This window comes from Rhea americana, unplaced genomic scaffold (assembly GCF_003343005.1).
Source record: "Rhea americana isolate MKP2758 unplaced genomic scaffold, rheAme1 scaffold_344, whole genome shotgun sequence".
In the NCBI taxonomy this organism is placed as follows: domain Eukaryota; kingdom Metazoa; phylum Chordata; class Aves; order Rheiformes; family Rheidae; genus Rhea; species Rhea americana.
In genome coordinates this window covers 182571-200841 of record NW_028186473.1, presented here as the reverse complement: position 1 = coordinate 200841, position 18271 = coordinate 182571, and the positions used below count along the sequence as shown (strand labels likewise).

At 37.7% G+C, this 18271-nt stretch overlaps 1 protein-coding gene and 1 long non-coding RNA gene across 4 annotated transcripts in view; one reads left to right on the top strand and one right to left on the bottom strand.

The window, feature by feature from the left end:
• The window catches only part of RTN4 (reticulon 4), a 68386-nt gene extending 51350 nt beyond the window's left edge, over window positions 1–17036 (bottom strand). Inside the window, exon 1 of one of the 2 annotated variants that reach the window (XM_085311581.1) lies at window positions 16834–17036. The gene's annotated coding sequence lies outside the window, so the exon portion shown is untranslated. The remainder of the gene's footprint in view (window positions 1–16833) is intronic. The other variant, XM_085311582.1, reaches the window with a different exon arrangement.
• On the top strand, window positions 7–2010 carry LOC146592139 (uncharacterized). Of its 2 annotated transcripts, none has more exons than XR_014896665.1 (2): window positions 7–84; window positions 841–2010. It is a non-coding gene; the product is annotated as an uncharacterized LOC146592139 (long non-coding RNA). The 2 variants fall into 2 exon arrangements; XR_014896666.1 differs by lacking the exon at window positions 7–84 and adding an exon at window positions 134–308.
• Window positions 17037–18271: the final 1235 nt, after the last annotated feature.

The following is an 18271-nucleotide window of genomic DNA, read 5'->3' as shown; positions in this document are numbered from 1 at the left end:
GCTGCCGCCGCGGCCGTGACGCGGCCCCGCCCCGCCGCCAGCCGTGAGTCAGCGCTGCGCCGTGCCGGGGCGCCTCGGTCACCGGTATTGGGGTGTTTGGGGATGGGGAGGGGTCAGCAGCGGCGCGGAAACCGGGAGGCTTCGGCCCAGGAGGGGGACGCCATGGCGGGGGCGGGGAGGAGCAGCCTTTCCCCAAACTGACCGAGCGCGGCGCGAAATAACTTGTCCAAAACCAAACAAAACCAAACAAAAACAAGCGTGTGGCGGCAACGCGGTGCCCGTGCGGGGAGGAGGCATTTTGCGAAAAGGTGAGCTTGTTCGTCCGCTCACGCCCCGGTGAATCAGCCTTACGAGCGGATTTAACCATCGGTAAAATTTGGGTTTATGTTGTGCAACTTCTGCGGGAAAAAAAACAGCAGCTTGTTCACGAAGCAGAAATTCACGCATCTCTCTGTGTATTAGCTCTTTGTTTTCTGCTCGGAGATGGAGCCTCGGCCAAGGCCCTCAGTTCGACTAAAACGGCATGTGATGGGTGTAACTCCCGCCTATACAGCCACGACAAGGAGAGCAAAAGGGCCTGTAATGCTATATTTATGCTTCTCTGACACTATTAGGGATTTTTATCCCACTAGTGATTTATCCTCCCATATGTCTCTATTTAAAGAAATTAGTTCATGGAAACAGTCAGCGCGAGGAAACTGCGGRTTTGGTGAGATATAACTTCAGGAACAACAAATCTCTCATCACTGCAGAGCCCCGTCTGCTCTGGTGCAATGTGCGCRAAGGTACACGTGTGTGTGAGTAGTGCCATTAAGCAAAATGAACCTTTTTTTTCCATAGCTTGGCACCAGGAAAGCCTGGGAGGGGTCCTGGCGCACATGTCTCAGTGTACTGATGTGGTGGGAGCAGCTGCATCTCAGAGGACAGACTCAGCCTTCAGCCACCTTCCGGAAAACCAGACAGGACCAACGTGCGGAAGGAGGGAATCCGCGGGGTCACAGCACTCGCACCTCTCTTCTCTCACAAATCTGTATTTCTTTTCATAAACTGCTTAAACCCCAGATCTGAAGGCAAGATGGATTTTCCCTGATTTTTGTATAGGAACGATATTCTAAAATCTCAGTTTCTAAACAACTAGAAACTTCCTTTTAACTTATAGTCTAAGTTTCTTCAAGTATTCCCACAACTCACTAACATCCTGTTATTTAAATTGTTTTTTTTTTTCCTGATTTTTTAATCTCTGTTCCCTTTAAAAGAGCACATTTCTTCCATCCCTTGCTTTCCTTAACTCAACCAGAAAAGCTCCTGCTCCCTTCCCTTGCTCTCAGTAGCTGCCTTCCTCTGTGCCTGCTGCAGGCCTGGTTCAAGGCACAGTAAATTCCAGGTTAGATTTCAGCAAGGATGTATATACAAAGGCATCAGTAATCCCTATCTCAATCAGAAATGACTAAAGGAAATRTGGAAAGGGAAAAGTGATTTTTAAATACAATGAAGGCAACATTGATAATCCCTATAGCGATACAAAGTTTCACAGCACAGGAATAAGCAGATAGCAACCTGTAAGGTCTCTAGGCTTCATTCTTTTTCCCTAGAATTTTTTTATTTTCTGATGACAATTTATCTATATATGTTTCAGATCAGCTCTTTTGCAGTGATATAGTAATAAAGCACATTGGCATCAGGATAAATGGATAAAGGCAGCAGGACAGATGAGTTAAAATAAATATATTGCTAAATATAAAACAGATAAGTCAGTTTTTCCATACAGTAAATGGCTAAATTCTATACTCAGTTTTATAGTTATAGCTCTGTCATAGTCTGTGGACTGTATATATACAAATAAAGACAGAGCTGGTGTGGCAGCTCAAATCACCCTTACTGAAATTTATATTACACTATGTAGGACAGAGTATAAACCAGTATTTAGCTCAACAAGCTCAGATTTGAACCCTGAACTTCACCTAGAATTATGTCAATTATCCTTGAACCAGCAGTGAATTTGGACCATGACTTAATAAATAAACTGACATCTTTAGTCTTTTTACTTAGCTATTGATATGTCTACCCAGTGTCTTACATCAGCACAGTATAAGTACATACGAAGAAAATCTTAACAATACTTTCTGTTTTTTTTTCTAGCAGCTAGTAAATGGGGGAAAACATGAAGTTTGCAGTAATACAAATTCTCAGATTTTTACATTTTGAAGGAGCTTAAAGTTAATGTAGTAAACTGTGTTAAGAAASTAGTAACAATCCTGTGCTTTTATCTACCCTAAAAAAACAGGCCAGATGTAATGACCTGAATGTGATTGTGAAATCTTCAGTGGCATTTTATCCATTTTACCAGTAGATGAATGGGCCTGAAATGTTTTACTAAGAGCAAAATTCAACTTTTCTGTGCATTTGTTTATTAGATACCAGGAAAGTAAATATACTTTCATTTTCATGTTGCAAATCTGCATTCTTTGTACAACAAATAAAAGTTGTTTGAAAAAATTATCATTTCATCTGCAAATTTAAAATTTCCCATCTGTTGGTTAAACAAGAGATTAAAATTTCATTAAAATATACTCTTAGACAATGAACTACTTTCAATAGTTTGTAAAATTCTTAGTACTGGCAGAGTGCTGTACCTCTAATTTTAACATATCTAATTGCAGTGATTTTGGTCATCTAGAATATGAAAATCTATATATAATACAGTTGATTTTATCAGAATTCTTGAAAGAGAATCCATCATCAGTTATAGAGAAATGAAAGGGTTTTTTATTTAAAGAAAGGAAGTGACTCAATGTCTTGGAGGGAAACAGGAAGGGAGTTCCAGATAGCCGGAGCAAGTCAAATTAACAAGCGAGAGGAAAACGCAGATCTCCAGTACCAAATAAACATTGCAAAACACCCTTTCTTTTTGCTCTTTAGGAGGATATTTTACAATTCTTATATGAAGATTATCAGCAAATAGGACTACTTTGCAGATATTCAGCAAGTTAATTTAAAAAGCTTTCATGAGAAGTTTTCAGATATAACAAACTCGTGAAGAAAAGCACTGAGCACATGAAAAAGAAACACAAGTTAGTATGTTCTTGTATTTCTATAGCAATGCTGACAATAGTTGTGTATTAGATGGATTTTCTTCTTCACTGTGCACTGTGACCTTCTGTTTGACCTTACACAGAAGTAACGTGGTATCACAGCATATTATAGACTATCACTAGGAAAATTATGACATGACAAATCCAGTACTGTGACTACATAGCAGCATCAGACAGAAAAAGCATTTGGTCTCAAATGATAGTTTAAAAACATAGAGTTAAAACTTGCAGCGATAATTGGATTTCTGTCCTTTTAAGCTGGAAGTACAATCCTTCAGGTTTCAAGCATCATGTCTTTGTCTCTGCAAGAATTAAATTCTGCCAGTCTTTTTTTGCTTTCAGATCATGCCTGTGCTGCAGTGTTTTTGATATCAAGTATATTTGCCTATCAGTTTTGTCTGRGTTTGAACACCTACTGTACTTCTCTGCAAGATCACTAGTTGGATACTGGAAAGAAAATACTGCTTAGTTTAGTAAGAGAAATKAAGAATATGGAGGGAAAAATGTTAAAACCATAGTATGCACAGAGGTGTTGCCATCTCTTACAGTAATGGTGCAATCTAGTTGGAGGCCAGTAGCTAACGGTGTCCCCCAGGGGTCAGTACTGAGTCCAATCTTGTTCAACTTACTCATCAATGACCTGCATGAAGGGACAGAGTGCACCTCAGMAAGTTTGCTGATGATACCAAGCTGTGAGGAGTGGCTGATACCCCAGAAGGCTGCACTGCCATTCAGAGAGACCTGGAGAGGCTGAAAAGTTGAACAGAGAGAAACCTCATGAAGTTCAACATAGGGAAGAGCAGGGTCCTGCACCTAGGGAGGAATAACTCCATGCACCAGTACAAGCTGGGGGCTGACCTACTGGAGAGCAGCTCTGCAGAGAAGGACCTGGGAGTGCTGGTTGACTATGAGCCAGCAATGTGCCCTTCTGGCTAGGAAGGCCAATGGTATCCTGGGGTGCATTAGGAAGAGTGTTGCCAAGAGGTCGAGGGAGGTGATGCTGCCCCTCTACTCAGCCCTGGGGAGGCCTCGTCTGGAGTACTGTGTCCAGTTCTGKGCTCCCCAGTACAWGAGAGRCATGGAGCTACTGGAGAGAGTCCAGTTTAGGGCTACGAAGATGATCAGAGGGCTGGAGCATCTGCCTTATGAGAAATRGCCAAGAGAGCTGGGCCTCTTTAGCCTGGAGAAGAGAAGACTGAGGGGGGATYTTATCAATGTCTACAAATACCTTAAGGGAATGTGYCAAGAGGAGTCAGGAGACTCATTTCAGTGGTGCCATGTGACAGGACAAGAGGCAATGGGCAAAAACTGAACCACAGGAAGTTCCACCCAAATATGAGGAGGAATTTCTTCCCTATGAGAGTGACTGAGCACTGGAAGAGGTTGCCCAGAGAGGTTGTGGAGTCTCCTTCTGTAGAGGTATTCAAAACTTGCCTGGATGAGATCCTGTCTAACATGCTGTAGATGCCCCTGCTTGAGCAGGGAAGTTGGACTGGATGATCTCCAGAGGTCTCTTCCAACCTCAACCATTCTGTGATTCTGTGTGACTGAGCCAGGTTTAACTTTATCAGAATCCTCTGCAGGGCCTRCGTTTCAGCCTCACCCTCTTAAATTATTAACATTTTCCTGGGAGAAAGTAACCTTTTAAATATTTTTCTTTTCTTTTGTGTTCCAGCCACTTCTGATTCTGGAATTGTTTCTAACATCCCATAGCAGTTTGCTGTGGGCTGACATAGGTTGAGCCAATTTTTCTACTTTGGATTCTTGCCCCTCCCAAATCATCTTAATAGATCAAAACAGTTCATTTCTACAGTAAATGTACTAGTAACCATGTCAATACACAGATTTCTTACTTAGATCTGTTGCAAACTTTCTTTAAAAGCTTTTTTCAGCCAACCAGCGAGGTGCTGAGCCAATCCATCTGCATAAATGAAAGCCGTTTACGAGCAGCTCTAAATTACACTGACTACCAGGAGTGCAAAGTTACCTTTAGCTGTAACTGAAAATTCCTAGATCCAGTCTTCCTACACCACAACTTAATCTGTTTACACTTTTGTTCAAAGGAACTGAAGCTGATGTGTAACTTTAGAAATTAYATTACAACAATAAACAAGAATGTATTTGCTCATCATAAAATATACCAGCACAGAATATACCACTCTCCAGCAACTAAGATGATATTAAGAGCACATCTCACTAAAATTGCACAGGAATTCAATTTTAATTAGCCTCTTGTCTGGCTACTCTTTCCCTTGCAGAAGAACCATTAAGTCTTAAAAGTCAATGCACCATTAAGATACCAACTTTGTACACCATAATATCTTCCCGACATTAGGGAACCCCAAGCAGTGGTGTCCTTCCACACCCAGGCAAAAAATTGTTTACAGAAGACAGACACGACTTTTAAGGAAAAACCTCAAGCACTTCCCTTAACACTTTCATTTTCCTGGATAATCTCCTTTCTAAATACTGACCCCAGCTAAGGCTACTTAAATTGTAGGATCTAACAGGKTCCCAAAAGGTAGATGGTGTTGATTTAAAATATTTTATTTGAAGTTCTCTTCTCTCTGCCCTGTCAAGGGGGTGGGAGTTGGACAGCTTGAGAGAGCATCTGGTGAATCAAAAGTCTTTAAGWGAAAATAAAGACTACAGACTTATGCTTCATTATTACAGTGATGCAATGTYAATAGCAAAATCAAATTACTAACTACATCTATTCATACCTTAATAAGAGCATTAGGAAAACAAAGCCATGAGAATATGGCACAATGATATTCACTAATGTTTCTTAAATATCACTGTCAAACTTCACCAGTTTACTGTAAAGAATTTAAACATAAAATAATGTAAAGTCTTCTGAGACTGTGAGCATCCCTATATTTTCCAAGAAATCAAAATGATTGATGAAAAAATCTCAAGCTATCCAAAATACAGATAATTCACCCTTTTAAATTTTAAAACCCTACTCTTYAGTATCTAACACTTTCATGAAATATAATCAAGTTATTCACAAACCAGTTTGACCATAATGCTTTACACTCCTGAAGAAAATAAGGACTAAGCTTCATTAGACTTAGACACAAAAAAATTCATTCACTATTAACATCTGTGGCAAACAGATCAAGATTAGTATCATAATTATTTCTTACAATGCACATTCTTCACTCCTACTTTTCATTTAARCATAAATGCTTAAAATCAACCTCAAGTTTGGATCTCACCATGCCCAGATCTGTACCCATGGACATGTCTATATTTGAACTTTTCAGCCTTCATATGTGCTTTTTTTAAGGCTTTTTATCATAGTTTTTGTKTTATGAGAATGTCTAGCACACTGCAATTAAAACAGAGAACCAGCAATGCTCATTCTCTATGTGTCTGGGGTTCCAGTGCAGGGAATAARGTCCAGATGCCCCAGACCTGTCAGGTCCTTTGTGATGTTAAATTCCCAGCTAATGAGGAAAGGAGGAGGTACTCCTTACATCTCAAATCAGAGCACAGACAGAATAGCTTTACAAGTTACAAGTGTAGTTTTAAGACAGGAACAGAATTTGGATGGTATCTTCCAGGCCCAGGGTATCCAATGCACATGTTCAGCCTCTGATTTTTTAACTTGGAATGTGACAACAATTGACTTAAACTAGCAGTTGGCAGGAGCTGAGCTGGCACTCAGTCATTCTTACTTTAGGTGCCTAGGTAGTGATTCAGTTATCTCAGTGATGTGAACTTACAAGCCCAAAAGCAAGAATGCCCTGGCTGAAATTAGAGTATTTTATCTAAAGTATTCCAACAGTTTTTATAGATTTAGGAATGCATACCAGTTGTAATGRTTTGGAATTTAATGTCAAATTGGTTTATTTTTTAAAGGAAAAGTGCATATAATCTAAGTTAGAAATCAATTTTGTTTTTTTTTTAACATTGATATTTATCCACTTGGGAAAGAAATAGTCTGATAATCAAMATTCAGATTTATTCCCTTGTCCCCCAAATACGCCTCAGGAGTAAATAGATTGATAGCAGCAACGCTGTTATCACACTTATTGCAGACAAGGAGATTAAAGCCCTTGCTACTGGGACTATCAACCTCAAAGGTACAGATAAAATTTTCCCTGGAGGCTACAGCCCTGGTTTTGAATGCCTCTCTTCAGATGGTACCAGCATYCCATCTTCTAGCACTTTGCTCAGTGCTTAGTAGCTTGGGGCTCATTACTGCTTTTCTCAAACTACATCAGCTGGAATCTTTTAAAGAACTTGTTGCTAATTATTTTTACTTTTACAAGTAGGCAGTCATGATGATCCAATATATGCCAGTTTATTTGAAGCAACAGCATTTCTATGAACTAAATAAATAGATGGCGGCAGCAGTGCTGAATGTACATGATGACTATATAATGATTGTCTAAATTTCCCTCAAAACAAATAAAGAAAGTATTTCCCTCCCAGGCAAATCAATCCAAAAACAAGCGAACAGAATGCTTAAGTGAGTCTATTCCATAAGCGAGATGAACTAGATTTAAAAGATTCAAAATTATTTTTGAACTGGTAAGGAGAAAGAATGATGAAATGGTCAGGCTCCTGGTTTTGTACAGACAGGTATAACAAAATATGGGGCTCTCCAGATAGGTGAAAGAACAGATTAGAGCTAAGCAACATAAAGTTCCAGTGGTCATTTAGAGGATCCATTGGCACACTCCATTGCTGCCCAGCTCTTTGCAAAGAGACATTAGGTCTTTGGTCTTAGATCTCAAAAATCATCCTAATACTCTGAATAACCAGGTATGTTCCTCTGAAGCTATCACAGTCCTTATATGTGGGATAACATAGTTAAGATGGAAGCTGACCAAGAGCAACTGGATAAACAATATTGCTTATATGTTCAGACTGAGAGCAGAGTCTGTATGCAAAGGTTGCTGTTGTCCTTCCCAAAGGAAGCTGTTTCCCAAATCTACCTCTGATAATAAATCTCTGTGTGAAATTCTTTCTGTCCAAATTATGCTCTCTTGTATTAAAAATACAAGATGGACACCACAGTATCTACTATAGATGACAGAACTGGTACATTACAATATAAACTTCCTTTCTTAATAAAGRTAGCTTTCACTTGAACATGTTCTGGGCAGCAGTACCTGGGGTAGTAAAAAACACATTTTGTTTGGTTTTAGAGGTAGCTATATGTTATTTGTTTCTCATGCAAATCCTACCCACCTTAACCTTTAGTAAGTAAAATTAGAATTTAGAACTGGCAGTTTTTAAAATATATCTGATTAAAGTGGTTCAACATAGTTCTTGTAAATTTTGCCTTGTGCCATTAGAGTGTTGACTAGATCTATCTGTTGGAGCATATTACAAACTTCTTGAGGCTAATATAGATGAACTAAGATGGTAAGCAGCATCTACCCTCAGAAACTTACTTCCTTCTCTGTTTCACTTTGCCTGTATTTTTTATTATTACTTAACACACGCACACTTAGATTTTCTGTGAGAGTAATGACTTCCTTAAAATTTATTTTTTCTAAAATATCACCTAATATCAAAAAGAAAAAAAAAGCCAACAGACACAACTAGCAATCTGTCTGAATGCAAAAATCAGATAAATGTTACCAGCGAGGTATTTAATTTTTTTGCCTGCATTTTTTGTCTTCAATTCAATGTAACTTCAAAAAAGTTTTATAACAGTATGAAACCCTTACTTACTAGTATAGCACTTATATAACTTCTGTATTATGATCTATCATCAGTTCCTAGTGGTAAATGTTGACTTTACAAGTATCTTTGAAAACAGCCCCTAACTTCAGTGTGCTTTAAAACATCTGTTTATGAATTGGGTAATAAGGATATTTTATCATAATTTCAAGCCAAACATACTCTCTCAAAGTTTKCAGCTCTTATGATACTAAGAAACCATGTGACCTTACTTATATTAAAGTAAATCATTATATACTTATCCATTTTTTATGTCCCGGATTCAAAATCTCTAATGACTATTACAACAAACAACAAGCTCTTGGCTAGGCCTCTCAAAATGCTTAAAGCTTTTGTATACACCCATAGTCACTAGCACAAAAACTTTAATATAAACAACAGGGACTTCAATATAGTCTGCTGCTTGTAAAACTGAAATCCAAAGTAAATCTTGTATTTTCTGGCAAATTAGTTTCAAAAGACTGCCACTAACAGAATAAAATCATACAATGCTTCAACTATGTAGCTTTATGTAAAGCTGACCTCACTGAGTGATCACAAACAACTTTTTGACACTGCACCATTAGTACTTTCTTTTACTTAAGCTATAATCTAGAGAAATAACAAGTTAATAAGACCTGAAAATGGATGCATGCTTATATGCTGCCCCTGCATTCACACCAATTTTTTATATTCTCTCTGCACACAATGTTACTTACAGTATAAAACTCTTTTGTAAGTACCCTAGCAAAAAAGAATGTAATGAAAACAACAGATCTGCTGRCTGCCATTTCAAATAAATCCTTTTGATGATCAGAAGACAGATTCCTTGTTCCTGTGAGTTAGAGCTAAGAATTCCTCTATTTTGTTCAATAGCTATGTGATGACAAAACACACATGGGTAGTTTCTTCATACTTTGGCATACATACGTAACTGATGTGACGGTGAGTTGTACCTCTGATCACTCATGTGGTCTCTTTTCAGCAGTTTCCCAAGTGCCAGGCTTAGCATCTACCCGTATCTCAGAGGAATCCTGAAATTCAGTCCACTTTTAGACAAATCCCCTCATAACATCATCACTTTCATCCTGCTGCTGTTTATCTGATCTGGTTTAGTCCCTCTTATAGCTGGAAGTTCATACAGGGGTTCAATAGCTCTACAGAGCTTTTTCTTTGAAAAAGTTATTTTTATTCAAGAATATATTAAAAGGACATTTGTAAAATACCAAAATGTATGTGCATTTTACATTAACTAAACCTAATAATTCCACCAAGACTTAATCCTGGCTTTTCTGCAAAGTGGGTGGTGGTCACTATGTCTGCAGACTCAGTCTCTGCCCTGATCTGAGGTATTTTCTCTTTTAATCCATTTCTATGGTTGCGCCAGGAAGCTGAATTTTTAATTTATGCATCCCTCTCTGGGATAAGAGGAAAAACAGTTGGGACAGACAAAAAGGGATACTAAGATGAACTAGACCTCCAGCTGCTGACCTGTGGAACACGAAGATAAGCAGTGGYGACCGGCACAATCTGAAACTATTAACTTTAGTCCATCAGACTAAAACAGCCCAGAACTTGTTAATTCTTATTACTTAATATAGCATCCATCCAACTGCAGCCAAATAAAGATAAACACATTAATCCAGAAAGTAGGATAGGATATCATCTCCCATATTCTTCAGAAATGGCAAGTACTATTTGAACTGCTTTATAATAAGGTGCCACCATATATTTATATAGTATATCATATATATGATATGATACATATAGTATATGATAAAATGACTCCATTTTAGATCATTTTTATTGCAATTGAATTACATTTATTTTTATTGCATTCTTACAAATATACATTTTTTAGATATTTTTGTGTTATATGTTTAAATATATAACTTTTAACCCCCCTAATGTTTAAGGATTTTATCAACCTCTCTTCTTGGAAATTTCAATATAGATTATGGGTATTTCTTTAACCTAATTATTTATGTACTTATAATTGTGTGTGGTACATGTAGGTATATATTGACAAACTAATTTTATCAAAATATGAACCAAAAGAGCAAGATACACTGTCAAATGGTAGGCTATTTGGTTTTGATTTTGTTTAATTGGGACATTTAATGCTCATTTTTACCCTACATATAGGCATCTCTGTCAAGTAAAAAGGCTCATTGTGTTATACAATGTACAGACATGTTAAGAAGTGAATTCCTCCTACACACAGTTTACAAGACTCAAGACAACAGGTGGATAAAAAACATGTTGTGTGTGGGTGTTCTGGAAAAAATGAGGTAACAACAAACCAAAGAGGTTAGTAAAAAAAAAAAGCAGTAGTCAGTTTGCCACCCACCTTTATGCCTAGTTGATTTCTCTTGTTTGGGATTTGAAAGACAGATCTAGAACCAAGCAAGGAAATGCATAAACACACTAGGAAAAAAAATGTAAAAAAATGATTCTTACTGAGCTAAGATAGCATCCCACAATGCTAAGYTTAGATACATTTTCCTTTATTCTGCTTCATGTCAGCCTGTGACTGATTTGTTTTAAAATCTTTTCTGACTATTGGCAACACACAGATGTGTGGGATGTGTGTATGCAGTGTATGTAGCCATATCACCTGGGGCAAAGTCACATGGGATTTGACAAGGCAAGCGGGCTTGGGGTTTGGCAATACTGCGGTGAGGAACCCACAGGATTGCTGCAAGAGCTAATGTTAGCAATTTGTTGTTCTCAGCGCTGCTACAGAAACTCTGAGGCCACCAAAAGCTGTGTGGTACTCTTCCAAAAATAATGGCCAGCTAATACAGTAAGCCCAAAGAGCAGCTGTCTAATCCCGTCTCTGCGTCTGAATGAGGTCATTTACTCAGGAGGAGCAGCGCAACGCTGAAGCTGGGAGCTTTGTGGTAGATGTCAGCGATGCTTGTGTGAGGAAGAGTTTGAAAAGGCACATGCAAAAGATGGAAGTCTGTGCACAGAAATGGGGGGTGATAGCTGAGCAAGCTGGCTGCGCTTTGCAGCCTGGAGGGCAGGACAAGCCAAGCAGTGTCAGCCAGCAGCAGCTGGAAAGGAAAGAAAACAGGCAGAACAAAGTGTAACCTGTATCCCTAAGCTTCTGAAAAGCGGCCTGCGGCCAGACATGAGATTTTTAGGGAAAAGAAAAGAGTGAAATGTATCAGGAGCCCARTATAAAGAGATTGTAAAAAATGAAGAAAGAAAAGAAAAAGGAAAGGGCAAGAAATCCCCCTTTCCAGCAGAGAAACAGAAGAGGCAGAACAACAATGAATGATCTAATTTCAAGTTACCCTGCTGCACTGATTCAGTTCTGTTACTTTGAATGGAGAAAGAAAAAATCAAAGGGTAAGAAATCTCCCTTTACTAGCTGAAAAATAGGAGAAGTGGAAAAACAGTGACCAAAATCTAATTTCAAGTTACTTTGCTGCATTGAATGTATTAATAGTTTGATTCAGTTCTGTTATTTTATGTATACATTTAAGCCTATGGTGTTGCTCTGCTCTCCCTTTTCATTCAAAATTTATTTCAAAGGATCAGTTTTTCTCTCAGGCATGTGCACATTACTGTCACTAAAGTGAAATGCGGTTGTGTATGGGCATCTGAGRGCAGGAAGACTAAAGTATTATATCTGATGCAAGATAAATTCAGAGGCAGTTATTATAGTGTTTTTAATGTCACAAAGGCTGACTTTACAGCTTGACCTTCCTTTCTGTTCTTTCTCATTATAAAAAAAGTATTAAAATAGGAAGGGATTACACCAAGATAAACAATATTCCAAAACAACCATACACCCATTCAATAAMTAATAAAAAATCTGACTCTCCACATGTATGCGCTCTACTCAGATTAAAATCAAATGACTATTAAGCAAAACAACCCTCAAAAATAACAACTGAAAAGATACTTGAAGGTATAATGGTAAACAAAATCTTTATTAAGAAGCTAATGAGATGAAAGTATTTTAGAAAGATTTCACCAAAAACCTAGAAAGTATACTAGACCTTGTAGAAGATAATTCCTCAGTCTTGGGGGGGGGGTGAAATCAGAAGATATTAAAGCTGGGAAATGAACAGTTCAAGAGATGCAGCTGTTTAACTCACGTAATATTACTTTTTCAGATGAAGGAAGTATGACTTCAATACAGTTACTTGACACAGTCTGGTGTGATCAAGTGAGAACCACAAATGAGCTAAACTTGCAAGTGCTTGGGAGTGAGAAAAACATGAACCATAGTGAGCAGAAAAAATCCCCCAGCTCCTTAAAACRAACAAAAAAATGGTATTGTCCCAACATAAAATTATCAATACTAAAATAATCCTCAGTGCTTATSAGGAATTGAAGTACCACAAGAACAGATCCCCAGATGTTGACCTTGCTGTAGCAGTTTGTGAAGTGAGCCGAATTGCTAGATGAAGCAGAGCACTTTCTGGGCACAGAGCAGCCTTGCAGAAATTCTCTCCCCCACGTTTCTCCAGAGGAGGCTTTGCTGCTACGCAGCTCTGCACTGTAAGGAGCACAATCTCTTTCTGAGATTACCGCAGCACATTGGCARCTTTACGTGTTAATGACATTTTCAGATATACTGTTTTAAAAGATAGTCCTGGAAATGTGTGAAATCATGCAAATGTATATTTGCTTCCAGGAAAAGTGAATGGATCCTTAATTTTTACCAATCTAGGTAAAAATTAGTTCTAGGGAGTTCAAACTATGTATTTAAAGGAATTGCCACTAAATTCAGATATGACCTTCTTATGTAAACAGTTAYTGTATTTGACCTTTGGGTTGTATAGATCCAGGCTGTTTCACTGAAATCAACACACTAATGACAACCGAGGATCTGGCTTGCTAAAGATTAAAGGTGGGTTATGTAAAAACAAAGTACCAGAAGATACCTCAATGCAGAATCATAACACTCCAAGCTAAAGTCCAATACCAAATTCACCATACGTCACAGGAACATGGCAGAGGATGGGACCACCTAATGCCGAGACTCCACCTTCCTGTTGTCACCTCCAGACAAGTCAAAAGATCATCCTGTCTTCACAAACCCATACAACACAAACCAGAACAGACTTCCTGGTGCTCTACAACAAACTTTTAGCTTGCAGTAAAGACCAATAGCTAGAACTTTTTCCTTTTTTTCCCCTCTGAAATGAGTAACAGTAGGTATCTCCACAGATATACCTAAGAATACACTATCCTCAAAATTAGCTACAGTATTTCCATTTTTGTCTCTAATGTCCTTTAGTAATCTTCCTCTGTATATTTGAAAAAGGAAAAACAAAGTATGACTACTATTATTGTTCTAACTTGAGCCCATATTCCCACTACTCTAGTAATCCAGTTTCTATTTGGGATGTCATGCAACACTGACACCAAAGAAATCAGCAGATGGATTTAGAAGGACCATGCTGTGATCTCAGGCTGACATAGAACAAGCTATAAAAGGACTCTGTAAAGTCTAAAAATCAAGAAATAAAAATTAAAGCAACTCTTTATAATGTATATTTTTCAAACTATATATTAGTTTTTATGTAAGGTATATTTTTTAATGATGTCTGGCTTAACTATTAACTTGTATCCTTGCAAATAAGCTAATGTTGCCAACCCCTGTATTTTTCAGAAAATCATGGAATGACATGTACTCATAAAATTCAAACTGTAACTGCACCTAGTTTCTTATATTTGTAAATGCCGTCTAATTTTTGTACTTGATTCTCAGCTGAAAATTCTCCTGCATATTTCTAAGAACAGGCAGTTCAGATATTTCTATTCTAGTTATCAACTACACCACAAGAACTGAAATAGCATCAATTAAAATTGTCATTGACCTCTTACAGAGTGCAAATCACATAAGTGTCATTCTCCCAGTGTCCCAGCTGCTTTTTATACAACAGGATATATGATTTCTTCTGAACATTTGATAGAAAGATGAAGTTATCCAATGTTTCTAATTAAAAACAGTTTGTGTCCTACAGTGGATTTAACCACTTCATTAGATCAGTCATTACGGATCTCCTCACAGCTCTATTTTCTGTTGTAAGTTTTTTACTTACGGAATCTAATAAAATCAGCAAGAAGTTTAAATTTCATTCATATGCCAATATCACAGAGATGTGATTAAAAACCATTGCCACTACTCCATCTGCCACTGCTGTGAGYTGTCAGAGCACCTAGCGGGTATGTACTCAGAATGCTAAGAAGTTTCTTGCAAATTAATGTGCTCTGAACAGAGCACGTCTCTGTTTTCTAGATACTAGTTTCAACTCTGCACTTCTTTTACAACTTCTTGCACTGCTCTTTCTCAACCCTAGGAATTTAGCTGCACTCTGTTCCAGCCCATAACCAGCACCTATAAGGGAGTGAAATGCTTCCCCCTTCTTTTGGGGAATGCTGCCAATACACTTCCTCGCCTTTTCAGATATGAGTATCCTTCTGCATGTCTATGTTTTGTTCCATTTAGACCAGTGTAAATGTTAGACTCTTTCTGCTGATGTGTATGCATGCAGAATTAATAGACTTCATCTATTACAAAAAGATGTTGGCAGGATTTTTTTTGGCAGCGGACAGAATAAGCACATAACTCCCTTAGTAGCTCAGTTACCCTGGTTGCCAGTCAGATTCAATATTGGCCTCAAGGTGCTTCCTCTTGACCCTTAAAACCCTGGGGAATGCTGATCCAAGCTGCCTGTCCGATGCAGCAATCCCTTCACCTTCCTGAGTGCCAAGGAGGCTTGGCTCAGCCCTCTCTCACACCAGTACGCATACAAATGGGCCCAGCTAACTAGTGACTTCACCACATCTAGGACCTTTCTCCTGCAGAAATGTTCCACCTGCCGTGATCACCAATGTTACTCTTTCAGAAGTATGTGACAGTCATACACTGATAATAACCGCCTGATAATAATTCACATTATTGGATGAAAGGATTAAAAATAGTGAGGTCTCCTCAGTGGGTAAATTAACTCACATAATCTACCTTTATTTCAATCCAGTAAAATTTTCAATAAGTAAATCACAGTTGTATGCAATATACAGTTCAAGGAGAATGATTAATTATTCTTTCGACCCTGATATCTATGAATAAAACATAAGCACTCCTGTTTGGTTATGCACCAGCTAAAAGGTTTTGATTCTGCAAGTGCTTGGGTACACGTGTTCATCTTTATAGTCTTAAGCTGCCCTATTCAGTAACCAAAACTGTCTTTAGTAGGTAGGCATTTCCAGGACACTACCTAAAAGCAAGATTTATATATAAAAAAAAAATTGCTCTAAGAAAATTAGATTATATTCTGAAAACAAACACATTTAAAACAAAGCATATCCAGCTTTTTTTTGAAGGGAGGACTAGATGATGTTAAATAAGCAGTGGTTATCTGAATATTCTTCCAACCTATGACTCTTTTAGGCCTTTGTAGCACTTGACTCAATATTGCCAGTAGTAATGAAACATAATGAGTGACAGTTTGCCTTTCTAGTAAGTAATAAATGCATCTGCAAAACAACTGTATGAAAATACATAGTAACAACTGCATATCAGAATATTATTTTAAGCATGAAGCTCAAACTAATTGAAAAGACTGTTTAAACAATAATCAATAAATGTATTTTTATATATATTCTTTTTTTTATCTTTGCAGGGAATAGTCACATCAGTCTTCTCACAAAAAAAGTTTTCATAGATAAGAATTTTAAGTTTCCTCTCAAACTTCAGCTTCCTTGTAAAAATTCAGCTTTTCCAAAAATCACCTCTTGGGAAAAATCTTACTAACACTGTTCCCAGAGTCATACATCATTATGTTGGAATGGAGGGCACTGCTTGTGTTTTTAAAATCCTTGCTATACTTAACAAACAACTGATACACCCCTGCATTGCAGGCTTATTTCAGGGCATTAAAAGACAACACCAAATGAGAAAGCTGATCCTGGCCTCTTTTCATCTTACTGGAAAGTCTGGCTCAACTCCAATCTTCCCTCAGTTTAGCTCTATGCTACTAGTTAACAAATTACTTGTCAGTGTAAGAAAAAAAAAATTCAACTACTTTACCTTTCCGAGATCATTTTCCTTGAGGTCTGTTTCCTAGTGTTATTCTGTGTGAGAGAGCTTTCTGTGACAGTCCCATGTTAACACAAAACGAATGTCGAAAGAACCACAGGATATACCTTCAGTGTGATTGCTGTTACAGCTTTTGCTACAAATACGCAATTACTTTTCTCATAGTAAAAGAAGGTGTGGTTTGCTTGCACTTGTCAGAGGCTCTGTAGGAGTTTTCACAACAGAGAATCAACAGTGCTTTTATTTTAGCAACAAGAGCTGTTCAACTGATGGTATTTAAGGAATGAGGTCACGCATTCAAGCTGTTTAGATACAACAGTGTTCAAAGATGTCAGTCAGGCTCCGAGTAGATAAAAAGTGCATCAGCTTATCAGCCAGGCACTTCTAGTGCTGGTGCGCTGCTCACGTTTAGTAGCGCCAGGCTGGAAGGTGAACTCCTCCCAGCAAGAAAGGATGGTTTTAAAGCTCCTTTACACAACAGCAGAGTTAGAAAATACGGATTGCAAGACCTGATGCATGAGTCTGTGAATGTCTTCATTTGAATGGTTCAAGAAAAAACAACGCATGTATCTTAGTAGTTTTTCTCTGTATTAAGAAAGATCTCTTAAGATATATTAAGTAAGACAAATATTGTAGCAGAAAGTCCTAGGGAACAAAATACATTTCATCTACTGTATTGGTGAAGGTTTTACGGTAGTGGAAGCTACTAATCTGACTTTAGAACTTTATCCAGATATACTTGACTAAGATGGAAGATCTGGTCCAAGAATTTCAATGGCAGAATATATTTGAGTGTTCCAATCCAGCCACAGAAAGACCAAATTCTATTGCTTAAAGTATATCATTTTGTAAAAAAACTGGGGCTAACAGCTGACAGTCTGACATTAGTTGGTATGAATGTTGGTATGACTGTAATAGAAATTTTCTTGATTACAGCTAGACCTCATTCTTTTGTAAGGAAAATCCCCAAATGGCTGATCTATTGGATCAGTTAAGTGTCCAAATCTGATCTACTATAAGCAATTCAGCTGGAATCAATAGAATTGTAAACACTGATATCAGATTTGATTTGGCCCACAGCCTTTACAATAAATTTATTTAAGTTTAAAAAGTTCTCCCTTTTTCTAAATACAAGTAACATGTTTACATAGACACGTTTATTGGAAAAATGTAAATTTATCCAATAAATGTAAAGATTGCAACAGTGATAAGATTTATAACTTAGTTTAATTTATACAATTTCATGTTTACACAGAAGCCAAAGATATCCTACAAGCCTCACATGTACATGTGAGTAATTTTCACTCAAGGAAATGAGCCTGTGTTGCTTAATGGTGATACTAATGTGCATAAAGAATTGGCTCCAAAGACAGGACCTGAATTCCAAGAATTAGCTCTGAGAATCTGCTGAAACTCCTGCTCCCATTAT